The sequence below is a fragment of the Polypterus senegalus genome, chromosome 4 (genome assembly GCF_016835505.1).
Source record: "Polypterus senegalus isolate Bchr_013 chromosome 4, ASM1683550v1, whole genome shotgun sequence".
NCBI classification, from domain to species: Eukaryota; Metazoa; Chordata; class Cladistia; order Polypteriformes; family Polypteridae; genus Polypterus; species Polypterus senegalus.
Genome location: NC_053157.1, coordinates 13796859 through 13813148, shown reverse-complemented (window position 1 = coordinate 13813148; position 16290 = coordinate 13796859). Strand labels below are relative to the sequence as shown.

The window sequence follows — 16290 nt, the reverse complement described above, 5'->3', positions numbered from 1 at the left end:
ATGGATCCATTATAGGGCAAACTCACCAGCAATTCCATTCCTCTGTCTCACACACCCTCCCACCCTCCCACCAACGGGTCGTTTCAATGCTTACAATTCTAATATTATCAAAACAGCCCACCATTGTAAATATTAATAAATCTGCTTTATGGGCTATGCAGGTGCACCAGGCTGGAGGCTTAGTCTTTATCTTTAATCACATAAATCATCTGAATGCCATGCCAGAAATGAATGGGCGACACAAATGCCCTGCCTGTTCAATTCAGGAAGCATGTGCTGCTGCATGGTAAGAATCAGGACTGAAGGGAGACACAAACCTTCACCTTTATCGTTGCTGGTAATGGTGCTGCACTGCCATAAACGTGTTGGACCTTAAGCTGCCACTTGAGCCCCGAGAGCTTCAACACAGGGCAGCTCTCCAACACAAATGACACACTCGTCGTGCCACCGGTCCCCGCGGCACACAGGCAAAAATACCGTACACTTTCAGAGTATTGCTAAATTCTAGATGCAATACATTTATGACACACCAATATAAATGTGCATTTTGTTGTATTCCTGACAAAAAAAAAAACAAAAATGGCACTTGGGAACATAAGCACATCAGGGAAGCCGACGCACGGGATGGAGAGTTCTGGGGGATTTACATTCAAAACAACAAAATGCAGCCTTCATGCATTTCACCACACAGAGAGCCCCTACCATAGCCAAGCCATCCTCTTAGAGTAAAGGCATATCTCGTTACTTGCTGGGAGCCTTCAGTCCGGTCTCGGAAGAAGAATAAAAAAAAAAAATTCGGAACGCAGATTGACTTTCGGTCTCCCCAGGGATACAAAATGGAAGAGAAAACAAAAAACACCCACGATAGCAAGGAGGAAAGGGTAACCGAGGACCAGGAGGCAGTGTGCCAGGATGCAAGCCAATCCATCTCAAATGACTTTTTGTTTTCCCTTACCCCCACCCCCCCCCCCTCTCTCTCTCTCTGCCGCCTCTAAAAATCCTCACAGAGTGCTGAGGCTGTGCTACTGCAGTAAACTGTGCAGGGGATGCTGGGATAGGGATGCAGCAAAGAGCTGAGCGAAGATTTGCTGCCTCATACCACAAGTCAACAAATCAGCTGGTGCCAGTCTCTCTCAGGGTCAGCGCCGGCCCTGCATCATTCGGCCAGTCAAGGGTGACGGGTAGCTGGTTAGGGCAGCTGAGCCAGACAAGCCGCCTGCAAAGGAAGGCCCTGAAGCACAGAGCTTGTCTGTCTGTGCAGCCGCGGCGGCAGAAATCACAATGACCAGACGAACACCCCCCACACCCCCCTTAGTGTGTTAATTCCTGTATCTGCCTGACAGTCTGCCAGCCTAACTTGTTTTTGTCCAGTAACTGTGAGGAAGGGCAAGGTGGAGGGGGAGAGCTAATGGATATTTTTATTGCAGCAGACTGCACAAATCTTTAAACACCCATACATAAATCACCAAACACAGATGCGGGAAGATAAAAAGACTCGCATGTTGTCTGGTCATCAGCTAAAATAACACTACTTCAGTTTACAGTGCCCTCTAGAAGGTTTTCTGTGCTTCGTTGGCACAAAATGGGAAAAGGATCTCAAATTAGGAGAAGCAAAAGTCTGGTGTTAAACCACAAGCACACCAGGCTCCATAAAATGTGGTGAAATAGATTGATCTAGGGGACAGACCCTAACCCCCCAAAATTAATGATCAGAGAGTTGTATTTGGAATTATCTGATTCAGACACAAAAGGCTAAATGCCAAGTGAGTATGGCATAAAGCTTTGTGCAGAGAATCTCACGATACACAGAACTGAGCATAAGTCAACGGGGCTCCGGGGCCTGTTGGCGAGCTACTCCAATGCTGGCGGGCCACAGTGGTTAGTCATTTCTCCACAGTAGGTGATTATCACTAAAGTTAAAGGAATGAAGCTATTGGCTCTGAGCTGGCAAATGGAAGGTTGCCGGTTCGAATCTCTACTTCATTGGGCCCTTAAGCAAGGCCCTTATCCTGCAATTGCTCAGACCTGAGAGAGAGGTTTGGAGCACACACTGATACAGCGCACTGCCGCACCCACCACACGACAGGACAAACCAATTCAGGATCCCAGATTAGGGCCCAAGTGCGGCCATGCGGCTGATGACACCTCAGCACCACACTAGTTCGGATGGAATGGAACCTGTGTGAGGTACTTTATGGTGGCTAGAGTGCCAATTCTGCCACCAACACCCAGGTTTTTCTCTGCAGGCTGGTGGGCCCACATGCAGGGCTGGATGCAGATTAACGTTATACCCAGGACGGAGCAATTGCAGGTTAAGGGCCTTGCTCAAGGGCCCAACGAAGTAGAGTCACTTTTGGCGTTTACAGAATTCGAACTGACAACTTTCCGATTACCAGTGCAGATCTCTACCTCAGAGCCACCACTCCACCCTGACCTGGGTAGAATGTTAATGTCTGCATCCAGTCCTGCAAGCAGGTCCATCAACTTACAGGGAAAACATGGAACAGGATTGGCACTCCTACCACCATAAAAAAAACACCTCAGACTGTTCCAGTGTGGTGCTGAGGTGTCACCCTCTGCATTTCGGATCCCAATCTGGGAGTTTCAACATGTGGTGGGCACGCCAACGTACTCCCCAGCCCATGCTCCCAACCTCTCTCTCTTTCTTTCTTTCTCAATTTTAACTGACTTGCACTTTAATTGCTTTATATATACTTTGTTTTCACCATAAAAACTCCAGACAGACAATAACAGGCCATTCAACCCAACAAGCTCGTCCTACCGATTCACTGAGATCATCCAAAGCAACAACAACTCGAGTTCTGTAAGTCTCTAAACACCTACTGTCAATTACCCTGCTTGGTAATCTATTTCATGTGTCTGTGTTCCTATATATGAAGAAAAAAAAAAACAACTTTGTAATATTTGTGAAAAATCTGTCCAACCAACCAAGGGTCCCCCGTGTTCTTGTTGCAGACTTTATTTTAAACCAACAGCTGGGATCCACGGCACTCATTCTCTTCATAATTTGAAAAACTGGAATCATTGTCAACTCTTCTGGCTTAAACTAATAAGTCCTTCAATCTCTCCTCGTAACTCTCAACATTCAGTCCTAAATCAGTCCTCCAGACTTTTTCTTGAGCTGCTGTGTCTATGGAGAAGAACGCTGAACCTTGTGCTCCAGAAGAGGCCTCTCTAGTGTGTTATACACTCGAACCTAAGCATAACCTTCTTCGACTCTCCACACATCAAGCTGCTATATAATTAACATCCTACCCACTGCCTTGATGTAGATAATGATGAGTCCACTACGACTCTTCGGTCATTCTCTTAACTCTTTTTGGGCTAATTATTAATTTTTGTTTCCACTTTTGTCCCAGGGCTGAATAAATTTTCCAAAAGTTTTCTGAAAAGCACACTAAGCAATGGCTTCACACATAAGTCAAAATAAAATACTTATTTATGACAAATGTCACTCTGCTTTATGTTCCATGAGCCCCTGCGGTATGTAAATTCACCTTCTTATTCCATCCATGTTTGTCTAATGACTCATAAGATGGAAGGCAAAGCTTGAAGTAGTCGAGTGGCTAGTAATCCGTTGCGTCCACAAGCAGGCCGTGCCGTTTGATGAGTTTGCCTCTCGCAGATCTAAGTCTGTGTAGTCCTCCCGGGGCAAACGTTACCACAGGCACGTCAGCTACACAGACATGTTCAGCACTACAATCAGCTGGTTCACCGACAAAAGCGCGATATACATATGAACGCCGACAAAACCGCGACGGACAAAGGAGCGCCGACAAACCTGCTAACTGGTTTTCTACAAATGTGCGCCGACAAAATCACCACGACAAAATCACGAGAAAGACCAAGAGTGTGGGACGCGTACGTGTGCATTATGTACACATTATGTGCTAGGTTATAACTGTTATAACTGCTGATGGCATGCCGCGAACAAATAACTCAGTCGAGGGTTGGCATAACGTGTCGTATACAAAGCGGAATTACCAGCAGTCAGGCAGCCAGCAAGTCTAAATACGCTCAACTATCAAGACATCTTGCTGCAATTCTTCCTACATATGCAGGGCGTGATCTTAAGGACTATCTGCGTGCCGTGCTGATGGCATGTCGCGTCTCATAATATTGACTTCTAAAATAAGAATTATTATATACTGTATGCTTTAAACTAGTAATTCATATTTAATGAAACTTTCGCGATTTTGTTGGCGCGTTTTAGTCGGCGCTCATATGTCTATCGCGCAAATGTTGGGTCACACAATCAGCTAGGGACCGATCAGCTGATGCAGGTACCTGTCTTTCATTTTCGATGTCCAGATCATTTGCATCAAAATCAAAGTTCGATAAGTGTCTGTGTAGTCCTCTCCCAGGCGAACATTGCCATAGGCATGTCATCTTCACGATCAGCGGGGGTAGGTACCTAAAACTTTCATTTTCTATCTCCAGATCACTTGTATCAAAATTGTTTGATAAGTCCAATTTAGTGATAATACACAATAAATAAATATGCATGGTGTATTTTGCTTTGCACATTTGCTTCGCACTCTCACTCAATGTCGATGCCATTCTAGAAGTTGTTTACTCCACGCTACTCACGCACACACAAGGATTCGACATCAAGTCAACGAGTCTAATAGTCCTCCGAGCAAACAGGGCCTCTCTATAACAGAACGGTGAGTTTTACTGCCATTTACAGCTTTTTTTTGCCGTCTGCCCCTGAATGTTGACTCTAGTTGACATCTGCCCTCAGGTCTACGTGTCGAGAAAACATCGACATCCACCCTAAAAGAGTAAAGCATAACCTTCTTCAACTTGCACTCCACACATCAAGATGTTATATAACTTAACATCCTACCCGCTGCCTTGACGTAGCTAATGAGGAGTCACACCTTAGAATGCTAACATTCATTATCAAGCAATTTCCACTATGATGAACTTCGACAAAATGGCGTCTGAGTGACACATTGACGGCGCACACTATGCAGTAACTCAGATGTCAGTAGGGCGAAACAAGTCACAGGAGGAAGTCATGATGGGTCTTCAAGACATATATATATATACACATACATACATACATACATACATATATATATACATACATACATACATATATATATATATACATACATACATACATACATATATATATACATATACATATATATACATACATATATATACATACATATATATACATACATACATATACATACATACATATATATACATATATATATATATATATATATACACATATATACATACATATATACACACACACATACACATACACATATACACTGCTCACAAAAATTAAAGGAACACTTTAAAGAAACACATTAGATACATCAGATCTCAATATGAAGTTGGATATCTATACAAATAACGACAGGGCAATGTCTTAGGAACAAAAGGATGCCAAGTCTTTTAATGGAAATAAAAGTTTTCTGCCTACAGAGGGCTCAATTGTGTAGACACCCTAAAATCAGAGTGAAATGAAGATGTGGCAGGCTAGTCCATTTTTCAAAAACTTAATTTCTGCTACTCAAAATGCTTTTCAGTATCTTGTGTGGCCCCACGAGCTTGTATGCATGCTTGACAACGTCGGGCATGCTCCTAATGAGACGACGGATGGTGTCTTGTGGCATTTCCTCCCAGATCTGTATGAGGGCATCCCTGAGCTGTTGTACAGTCTGAGGAGCAACCTGGTGGCGCCTAATGGACCGAAACATAATGTCCCACAGATGTTCTATTGGGTTTAAGTCAGGGGATCGTGAAGGCCATTCAATTGTTTCAATTCCTTCATCCTCCAGGTACTGCCTGCATACTCTTGCCACATGAGGCCGGGCATTGTCGTGCATTAGGAGGAAAATAGGACCTACTGCACCAGCGTAGGGTCTGACAATGGGTCCAAGGATTTCATCCTGATACCTAATGGCAGTCAAGGTGTCTTTGTCTAGCCTGTAGAGGTCTGTGAGTCGCTCCATGGATATGCCTCCAAGATCATCACTGACCCACCACCAAACCAGTCATGCTAAACGATGTTACAGGCAGCATAATATTCTCCATGGCTTCTCCTGACCCTTTCTCGTCTTTCACATATACTCAGGGTGAACCTGTTCTCATCTTTGAAAAGCACAGGACACCAGTGGTGGACCTGCCAATTCTGGTATTCTATGGCAAATGCCAATTGAGCTCCCCGGTGCTGTGCAGTGAGCACAGGCGCAGTAGACATTTGGGCCCTCAGGCAACCCTCATGAAGTCTGTTTCTGATTGTTTGGTCAGAGACATTCACACCAGTGGCCTGCTGGAGGTCATTTTGTAGGGCTCTGGCAGTGCTCATCCTGTTCCTCCTTGCCCAAAGGAGCAGATACTGGTCCTGCTGATGGGTTATGGACCTTCTATGGCCTCTCCAGCTCTCCTAGAGTAACTGCTTGTCTCCTAGAATCTCCTCCATGCCCTTGAGACTGTGCAGGGAGACACAGCAAACCTTCTGGCAATGACACGTATTGATGTGCCATCCTGGAGAAGTTGGACTACCTGTGCAACCTCTGTAGGGTCCAGGTATAGCCTCATGCTACCAGTAGTGACACTGACTGTAGCCAAATGCAAAACTAGTGAAGAAACAGTCAGAAAAGATGAGGAGGGAAAAATGTCAGTGGCCTCCACCTGTTAAACCATTCCTGTTTTGGGGGTCATCTCATTGTTGCCCCTCTAGTGCATCTGTTGTTAATTTCATTAACACCACAGCAGCTGAAACTGATTAACAACCCCCTCTGCTACTTAACTGACCAGATTAATATCCCATAAGTTTCATTGACTTTATGCTATACTCTGATTAAAAAGTGTTCCTTTAATTCTTTTGAGCAGTGTGTGTATATATATATATATATATATATATATATATATATATATATATATATATATATATATATATATATATATTATATTATATATATATATATATATATATATATATATATATATATATATATATATATATATATATATATATATATATATATATATATATATATATATATATATATAAAATCCAACGTCTGTCCACTTTTCACAAGAGAACTACTTATTATTACGGATTTAGATTGGGTCTTTTTTCTATAATTTGCATGAACATTCCGGTTGATTTTGTGACAGCTCTCATTGTGCTAAGTATTATAGTTCGCTTGTGGTACAGATTTGTTTGCGCAAATCCGAAAGACACGCAGCAGGCCGAGAAGAGGGGGGAGACGGCCCTCCTCACTCACGCGCCAGCCTTGGGGCGCTCCTCACCACTCCTTATCTAGTTAACGAGAGAACTACTTAACGGATTTAGATTTGCCTTTTTTCTAGAATTTGCTTGAACATTCCGGTTGATTTTGTGACTTCTCTCATCGCGCTAAGAATCACAGTTCGCTTGCAGGAATGGTACATTCGCACTAATCCGAGAGAGAGGCTGCGGGCCGAAGGAAGGTGGACGCATGACGTCAGGCATGGGCAGCCGTGCAGGGCCCTCCTCACTGTCCTGTTTCACTACTATGTGGGCGGAGCCGTGGGGGACGGCTAGTGCTAAATATAATTTAGTGATGTGCAGGGTTGATAATTTTTTTGTTAACACGTACAAAATTAACTGATGTACACGAGAAATTGTATTAAGAAAGAAATTTTAGTTTAAAAATTGTGTTAAAAGAATTACTAATTGAGATGATAAAAAACTAGATTATGGAGTCAAAAACACAGAAACATGGACAGAAGCAGAAAAATATAGATCTACTAGCTGATTACCCAGTGGCTTCGCTCACTGTGTGCAAGGGAAAAAATAAAATATAGTATATAAATTATTAAACAGTAAAACAATAACATTTAAGAAGTAAAGATACATTGAGCAGTACTGGAGTGCTTTCGGGTAAAGTACATTTTAAAGGTGCAATAACACAACAGGTACATGTAAGTAGCACTAACGTCATCTCTCTGTAGCAGATCCCTTGTGAAAGGCGCCACACGACCGCTGTGGTATAGAAATTACATTTTCTATGCGATCCTCCAAATGTCGCCTGACATTGTTGCACTACGTGCCTGTGATTTAAGAGAAAACTTATTCTGAGAAATGTGGACGCTGCCCTTCCATGCTTAACGGGCAGAAAGTCCAAACAATTCCTAAGTCCAAAATTTAACATGAAGAGGTCGGTATATCTTCTTTGATGTAAACCCTCCATCTTCTTAAAAGAATTAATCAAAAGCAACCTTGAATGTTGCGGGTTTTAGTGACCTGAACTCACCTTAAGGGACAGTAAGTAGGCAAGCACCGCAATTTACAAAGCCGATCACACTCATTTCGCAAAGATTTCCACTCTCCCAGGAGCCGACGGGGCACTCGAAGTGTCACAAACAGTGCGAGAAGAGAGGACGCCGCCTGAAACTGCAAAGCTCTCGATCCAGCAGAGCAGCCCGACATTCCACGCCTCCAAGCATCCACTTTGTTTACACGACCTCTCGCCGCTGAAGGCAGTCTCGTCTTCACATTGTTTATAGCTCGGCGCAGTTAAAAAGTAGAAAGACGCAAAGCTGTTTTCCTCATCTCTTCTACTATCAAGTACTGCCAATTAAAAAAAAGTTATAATGTGGCAGTTTCCACGACAGTCACGTGGACGAATAAAACTTCTCTGTCAGAACATGCCTGGCGGCGGACAGCTCAGCGCTGGAGTCCAGAGAGGAGGGCTGGGAGAGGACGACGCGGGGCTCACTTCTATGGGATAGATCGGCGTGTTTGCGTTTACTCCTTTTCAATATCAGTAAAGTAACTCTCACACAAATAATAACAATTCGTAAAGACGATATAAAAATGACGTCCACAAACGAAGTGATTAGTTCCGGTTTTATAATATGCTCTGTGGTCATACGTAATTTCCATTTCAAACGCGAAAATAATTTTATATATGTAGATGTGGAAAAACACAGGAGAAGCTACACTGATTACGACCCCTAGGTCATTCCCTTAAGGGGTATTTTCAAGTTTCAGGCCTACAACTATGCATTTAAATCTCACATTTCTACTTCCTATGGGTAATATGAGAATAATCAAAAAGTAAAGGCAACTACTCTTTAAAACCATCAACTGTGAGCAGATGAGCAGGCAATTCTCTTTGTACCAAGAAACAAAGTTCTCCCTCTGACTCCCCCTTATCAATACACCACATAAGTGCCGAGTCATCTGAGAATTTCCGCAGTGACATGACCTGCTGTTACATTTATACTCTGAGGTGTGTGTCTTCATTGTCCTGCCTCATCTCGCCACATGACTACCCAATAGCCCTGGGTTCAGTGGAGTATGGCAGCTGCAACCAACCTGAGCCATCATGCAGGTACATGGCCCCTTAAACTAGTGTCCTGACCAGGGTGGGCTCCATAAGCCCCAGGGATGGACTGGGATCAAGTGATTTTGAAAATGTTCCGTTTGTGGTGTACAGAGTGAAGAGTAAAGCAGACAGGCCTGTTCCTTGTGATGCTCCAGTGTTGCTCACACAGTCCTTGAGTCATTAGAACAAGCTAGACGAGAACAGGCCATTCAGCCCTACAAAGCTCACCAGTCCTATAGACTTATTTCTTCCAAAATAACATCAAGTTGAGTTTTGAAAGTCCCTAAGGTTTTACTGTCTACCACACTACTTGGTCACTTATCCAAGTGTCTATCGTTCTTTGTGTAAAGAAAAACTTCAGAATGTCTGTGCGAAATTTCCCCTTAACAAGTTTCCAACTGTGTCCCCATGTTCTTCATGAACTCTTTTAAAAGAACAGTCTCGATTCACCTGTACTAATTCCCTTCATAATTTTAAACACTTCATTCAGGTCTCCTCTTAATCTCCTTTTCTTTAAACTGTAAAGGCTCAGCTCTTTTAATCTTTCCTCGTAACTCATCCCCTGTAACCCTGAATCAGCCAAGTTGCTCTTCTCTGGACCTTTTCTTGTGCTGTTATGTCCTTTTGGTAGCCTGGAGACCAAAACTGCACCCAGTATTCCAGATGAGGCCTCACCAGTGTGTTAGAAAGCTTGAGCAGAACCTCCTATGACTTGTACTCTGTACATCACATTTCCCCTTTGTGAATTTCCCCTTGGGATTAATAAAGTATCTATCTATCTCTATCAAGGCGCTATATAACCTGACATTCTGTTAGCCTTCTTAATGGCTTGTCTGGCAGTCGATAGCTTAGAGTCCACTACGACTCCTAAATCCTTCTCAAGGTGTACTCTCGATTTTCCGACCTGCCATTGTATATTCAAACCTCACATTTTTACTTCCTAGGTGTAATTGTTTACATTTACTGACATTAAATTTTTATCTGCCACAAATCTGCCCAAGCCCCTCTGAAATGAAATAACGGATTCCAAATTATCTGCCAATCCACTTATCTTGGTATCACCTGCAAACATAACCAGCTGCTTGCTTATATTCCTATCCAAATCATTTCTATATATTAAAAATAGCAGCACCCAGAGCACTGACCCCTGATGAGGTTCATCACACCATCACCCACTGCTTCCTGTGTCTGAGCCAATTCTGCACCCACCTAAAAACATCACCCTGAACTGCCACTTCTTTTAGTTTGATGCCCAACCTCTCATGTGGCACCTCACAAACTGTGGTCTGCCCGACAGATAGCCCATCATCCAAGACACCATAGGCTCATGGTATAAATGCATATGACATACAAAATTGTGTACCATAGAATTTTCTATACACTTAAAAAAAAAAAAAAATCTTGCCCAAAAACTGTGCTTTTAAATGGTGGCATTGGGGCACAAAGCACCACTGTTTAAAATGACATGTGTAAGTTATTTTACAATGTGTGTGTAATCTCAAGACAAGGATCAATACTCATATTGGCTTGAAAAATGGACGTATTTGGACAATTTTCAGGCTGTACCTGTGCCTCGTTAATAACATTAATGATATTTTTTTTAATTTTATAAAACAAAATACTGGACTTTGGAACACAATTTCTCAAGGACAATGCATATACAGTATACCAGGTCTGTGAAGAAATAACTTTTGACTTGAAAAACATCCAAACTTATCTTTTAAGGCAAATGAAGCACATTCAGTTAGCAGCAGAAACTGTTTACTAATTAATTAAAAGTGGCTGGAAAGAAAACCTGCAACCAGCCAATGAGGACCACCACCCAGGACCCCAGTTTAAAACCCCCTATTCTAAAGGTCAGTTGGTGAGGAACGCCATTCAAGAACAAAGCAGTCTGTATTGTTGTGTTGTAATTTCTGAGGTGGCTGTGATAGACTGACCGCCCGGCTCTGTGAAGAGGATCACTTGTGTTCTGTTTACCCCATTTTCTGACACCCAACCTGTCTGGAAGTGGGTCTTCACTCTGAATTACCCATCCCAAGATTTCTTCCTACAAGGCTTTTTTTTTATTTTGGGGTCTTACTAGGGGGTTATGGCTATGTGGTGAAAGAAAACACTGCCTGTTAAAGCCCACTGAAGCATTCCTTGCGTGATTGTGGGCTATGCAAGAAAGAAAGTGTTGCTGCTGTTGCTTTTGTAAAATAGTCATTCATTATCCAACCTGCTACATCCCAACACAGGGTCACTGGGGGTCCGCTGGAGCCAATCCCAGACAACACAGGGCACAAGGCAGGAACAAATCCCCGGGCAGGGTGCCAGCCCACCGCAAGACACACACCCCAATTTAGGATCACCAATCCACCTAACCCGAGTATCTTTGGACTGTGGGAGAAAACCCACACAGACACTGGGAGAACTTGCAAACTCCATGCAGCGAGGACCCGGGAAGCGAACCCAGGTCTCCATACTGCGAGACAGCAGTGCTACCACTGCACCACCCTTTTGTAAAACATCAAAATCTAAAAGGAGGAGACACAGCCTGTAAAATAACTTGACTGCGAGGCAATGACCGGTGACAATTAAGAGGCAGGATAAGAGAGCAAAAGATCAGGACCTTTAGTCAGATGCCACTGCAAAGCAAAGCAAACAAGAAAGTGAGGCTTAAACAAAGGTGGGTCAGTTGCCAGGGGATCTGTTCACTGTAGCTGTTTAATAAAAAAAAAAAAATGAAAATATTCAAACATAAGATTAAAGCTCAACTAAAGTAAAATGACTGGATATTTCTTAGCGTAAACGTTTAATTTCGTCACACACACACACACACGCACTCACAGATTCTACTAAACAGACAACAGATGCTCATTCTGAAAGCAGTTAGAAAGCCAACACTCTTACCACAGATGTAGTGTCTTCTTTTGTGACAAGGACTGTGACACAAACACACACACCTGGTAGTGCCACCAATTTAGGTGTATAGCCCCAGGGGCACACGGCCTAATGTGGTTGCTCCTGGCAACCCTAAAACGATTCTCCCGATTGCTTTATTCTCCAGGAACTACACACAAAACAAAGAGAAACGGTAAGCCATTCACAGCCCAGCCCTAATGACTATAATACAGACTTATTATACAGTTATTGAATAAAAAAAAAAAACAATGATTAAAATGTACGATGAGCAGATGTGACTGCAGTCTTTCTTGCCTGTGGTCAGACAATTCAAGTTTAAAGCAAATCAGATCCACCTTAATTCCCTGACTTCACACAAGCACAACTCCCGCAATGTGAGAAGGATCAGGTTTCAAGCCCAGCATGCAAGGTTAGCTTTAAATCCCACAAGTCAAGCAAAATTACCTTCACCACATCCAGAGTCAAAAGTCACCTTTGTAAAGTTCCTGCGAGGCACGTTACACCATTAGGACACCATTAGGACCCCATCAGTCCCAGCTTCTTTTATATTAGGGTATAATCCATCCGATTTGAAGGTAATCCCGACTGTCAATGGTTGGCATCAGGGGTTATAAACTACCTGAGCCAGGGCAGTGGCAGGCTGCTGAGCCGTCTCCCTTCACCTGTGGGAAGTCTAAATGGGAGTTAACTTCACACTGCAGTGTGAGCGTGAAGGACTAGATGTGAAGAAGGTGGGGCTGAGGTTATGCTGCAAAACAATTGTTAACTGATACCATGAAATCCCCTGGGGTTGGTGGGTCTGCAGAAGCTTTCATTTTTCTTACGTAATTACCTGCAGCATTCCCTGGGACAAGGGACTAGGCCTGTCCAGTGATGCTTGTAAAAGTTAGGGAACCCTTCCAGAACTTTCCTTCATAAATGAGACCTGGAACATCTTCAGATTTACACACTTGGTCCTAAAAGTAAGTGAGGAGAACACAATTGAACAAATGGTCATTTATGTATTGAGGAAAATGGGCCAACGTCAGATATCTGTGAGTGACACAAGTACGTGAACCTTTGCTTTTGGGTATTTTATGTGACGCCCCTTATTGTAGCAATAACTGCAACTAAACATTTCCGGTGGGACCCGATTAGAAAGAACATTGGTTTGGAGGAATTTAAGCCCATACAGAATTGCCTCAACTCTAGGATGTTGCTGGGTTTTCTTAAATGAACTGCACACGCTTCAGGTGCTTCCACCACATTTCTATTGGGTGTAAAAGATTCCACCCCACGCAGAAAGTGGTTTGGGGGCAGCCGCCCATATACTTGAATTTGGCTTCCAAAATAGCAAAAGGTTGTGGTTCAATGTTACCAGAACAAGAACAGAGCAAACAGGCAAATATGGTGACTATATAGTGGGAAATGGGAAATTATGTCATCAGGCAGGAACCGGAAGTGACATCCTCGGGGCCTGGGACCAGAAATGGCATCCTTGGGGGCCGGAAATGATGTCATCGGACCCATGCAGAATTTCCCACGTTCGGTCTGTCAATGGAAAAGAGCAAGGATTAGTGCTCTCTGCCATCCCCTGGTTTGGCGAGGAGTTACCATCAACTGAGCCTTTTAGCTGCCTCCCGTGTGAGACATAGATTAAGGTCAGTACTTTGACTTGGCCATTCCAAAACCTTTTATTTTATTCATCTTCAGCCACTCTTTAGTGAAACAACTTGTGCGTTTGGAGTCATCGTCTTGATGCCTGACCCAGTTTCTCCTTTAGAATTTGCTGGTATTAAATTTTCCCATCCACCATGGCAAGCTGTCCTGGCCCAGACACCGCTAAACAGGCCCAGGAGCAGGATACTGCCACCATCATGTTTTCCAGATGGGATGAAGTTCTCATGCTAGAATGCGCTGTCTTTCTTTCACCAAACAGAACGTTTTTCGTTTGAACCAAAAAGTTCAATGTTGGTCTCAACTGTCCATAAAATGTTACTCCATTTCAGGCTTATTTCAGAAAGCAGTGACTTTCTCCTTGCAACCCTACCATGTACACTACAGTTGTTCAATGTTCTCCTGATGATGGACTCATGAACACTAACCAATGTGAGAGAGGCTTTGAGTTGCTTAGGAGTTACCCTTGGGTCTTTTGTGACTTGATGGATAATCGTACGCCTTGCCCTTGGAGTGATGTTCGTTGGTTGACCACTCCCGTGGTGTAACAGTAGTCTTAAATTTCCTTCATTTGTACACAGTCTATCTTGACCGTGGATTGGTGTTGTCCAAACTCTTTAGAGATTGTTTTGTAGCCTTTCTCAGCATGCTGAGCATCAACAGTTCTTTTTCTGAGGTCCTCTGAAATGTCCTTTGTCCGTGGCTTGATACATTTATACTGCACAGACGTGTTTGAAGATGAAGCCCTGTTCTTTTAACATCAACTGGGTGACCATTGTCTTCGCATTGATGGACAACCATGACATTGATTGACATCACTAGACTCGAATCTCACCTTCAGATTGCCTGCTAGGTTCACATACTTTTGCCACTCACAGATATGTAATTCTGGGGGACTTTCCCTAATAAATAAGTGACCATGCATGATACTTTTGTCTCATTTGTTTAGCGGAGTTCACCATAAGTACCTTTAGGACTTGTATAAAAATCTGATGAGGTTTTAAGTCACATGTATGCAAGAATAGGGAAAAATTCTGAAGGGTTCCCTAACTTTCAAGTAACACCCTTCTGTCAAGTCTGTGAATGGAAACCCACCTGACAAAAGTCATTGTGTCTATGTATTCAACGAGACATACTTTGAATAAAGTGTAAAGGTCAGCATGCATGGGCTGGCATCCCGGGCGGGATTCCCTTAACCAGCCCCTGAAACAGAAGGATTGTGGGAGGCTCAGTTTCAAAACGATATGCTTCCACAACCCACTAGATGGCAACATCACTGGCCTCGGGACCCACTCAGATACCTGCAAAGGAATGTTGAGAACTGTAGTGCAGTGAGGCAGCCCTGCTGTGGTCTGTGGTCACCACCAGAGGGTGCTCCAAAGAGTTACGCTCCCCACTTTAGAGAACTTCCGATTGACTGGAAGTACTACCAGGTCCAAGATAAAACTGGCCACTCAACTTCATTCAGGCAGGCTGGAGTCAGGAGGCAGAGGACAACACTTATGGGAGGAGGAGGAGGAGTTTGAAGAAGAAGAAGAGAGAAAAGGAGTCTCCGGAGATTGTGCCCTTAACTTTCATTAATAGAACCGCTCAGATGATGGCGCCCCAAATGTCCGCCTTAGTCGCCTAATGGAATGACCTGCTCAGCCTGTAGGGTTTACATGACAGTTGCAGATATGGTGGGCAGCCCAGTTGGGATCCTCGGATGCCACTTAGAGGGAGCTGCCTCCCGTGTCAGGGAGGAGTTCTGCACGAGGTGGCAGACTTGTTACACTGGAAGAAGTCCCGGGTCCGGGTTGTAAAGGAACTGCTCCACCTTTCCAGTGTGAGTCAGAGTTTGGTGAAGCAAAGAGGAAGAATTCTGGATTCTGTGGTTTTTTGAAAGAAGCAGCCTGTGGAAGGTATTCTGTAAAATCAACATGGATTATTTGAATCTGGAACTATGTTGGTGCCGCAGTGTCTGGGATTCGGGTCTCACTGACGCCCCCTACAGACCACAGTCATAAGCTATAAGCAAATAGATCAATGATTTGTAACAGGCTGCCAGGTAGCAAATCTCTGGTGATGCTTTACCTCAGTTTCTTAATTAGATACAACAATAAGCGCAATGGCTACCTGGTAACAAGGCAGTCATGTGTGCAAGGCAAGATCAAAGGTGGGGTGGCTCCCAATTCACGCCTTCCTGAGGATTAACTCAGACTGACCCCAAGTGAAGTAAATGATTTCTAAGGCTTGCCGTGAAATGCCGAAATGAAGTAACTGAAATCTTCAAGTAACAATGCACAAAGGTTTAAAGGAAACTTGATAAACATAGTAACTCAATAGCTAATCTGGGCCTACCTAACATTTTATGTTT

General features: G+C 43.4%; 1 protein-coding gene across 7 annotated transcripts in view; it reads right to left on the bottom strand.

Moving 5' to 3' along the window:
• Positions 1-16290, bottom strand: part of trim2a (tripartite motif containing 2a) — a 175935-nt gene that overhangs the window by 64618 nt on the left and 95027 nt on the right. Inside the window, exon 1 of one of the 7 annotated variants that reach the window (XM_039750269.1) lies at positions 703-896. The exons of the other annotated variants lie outside the window; for them this stretch is intronic. The gene's annotated coding sequence lies outside the window, so the exon portion shown is untranslated. Of the gene's footprint in view, positions 1-702; positions 897-16290 lie in introns of those variants that run through there. 7 annotated transcript variants of the gene reach the window in all.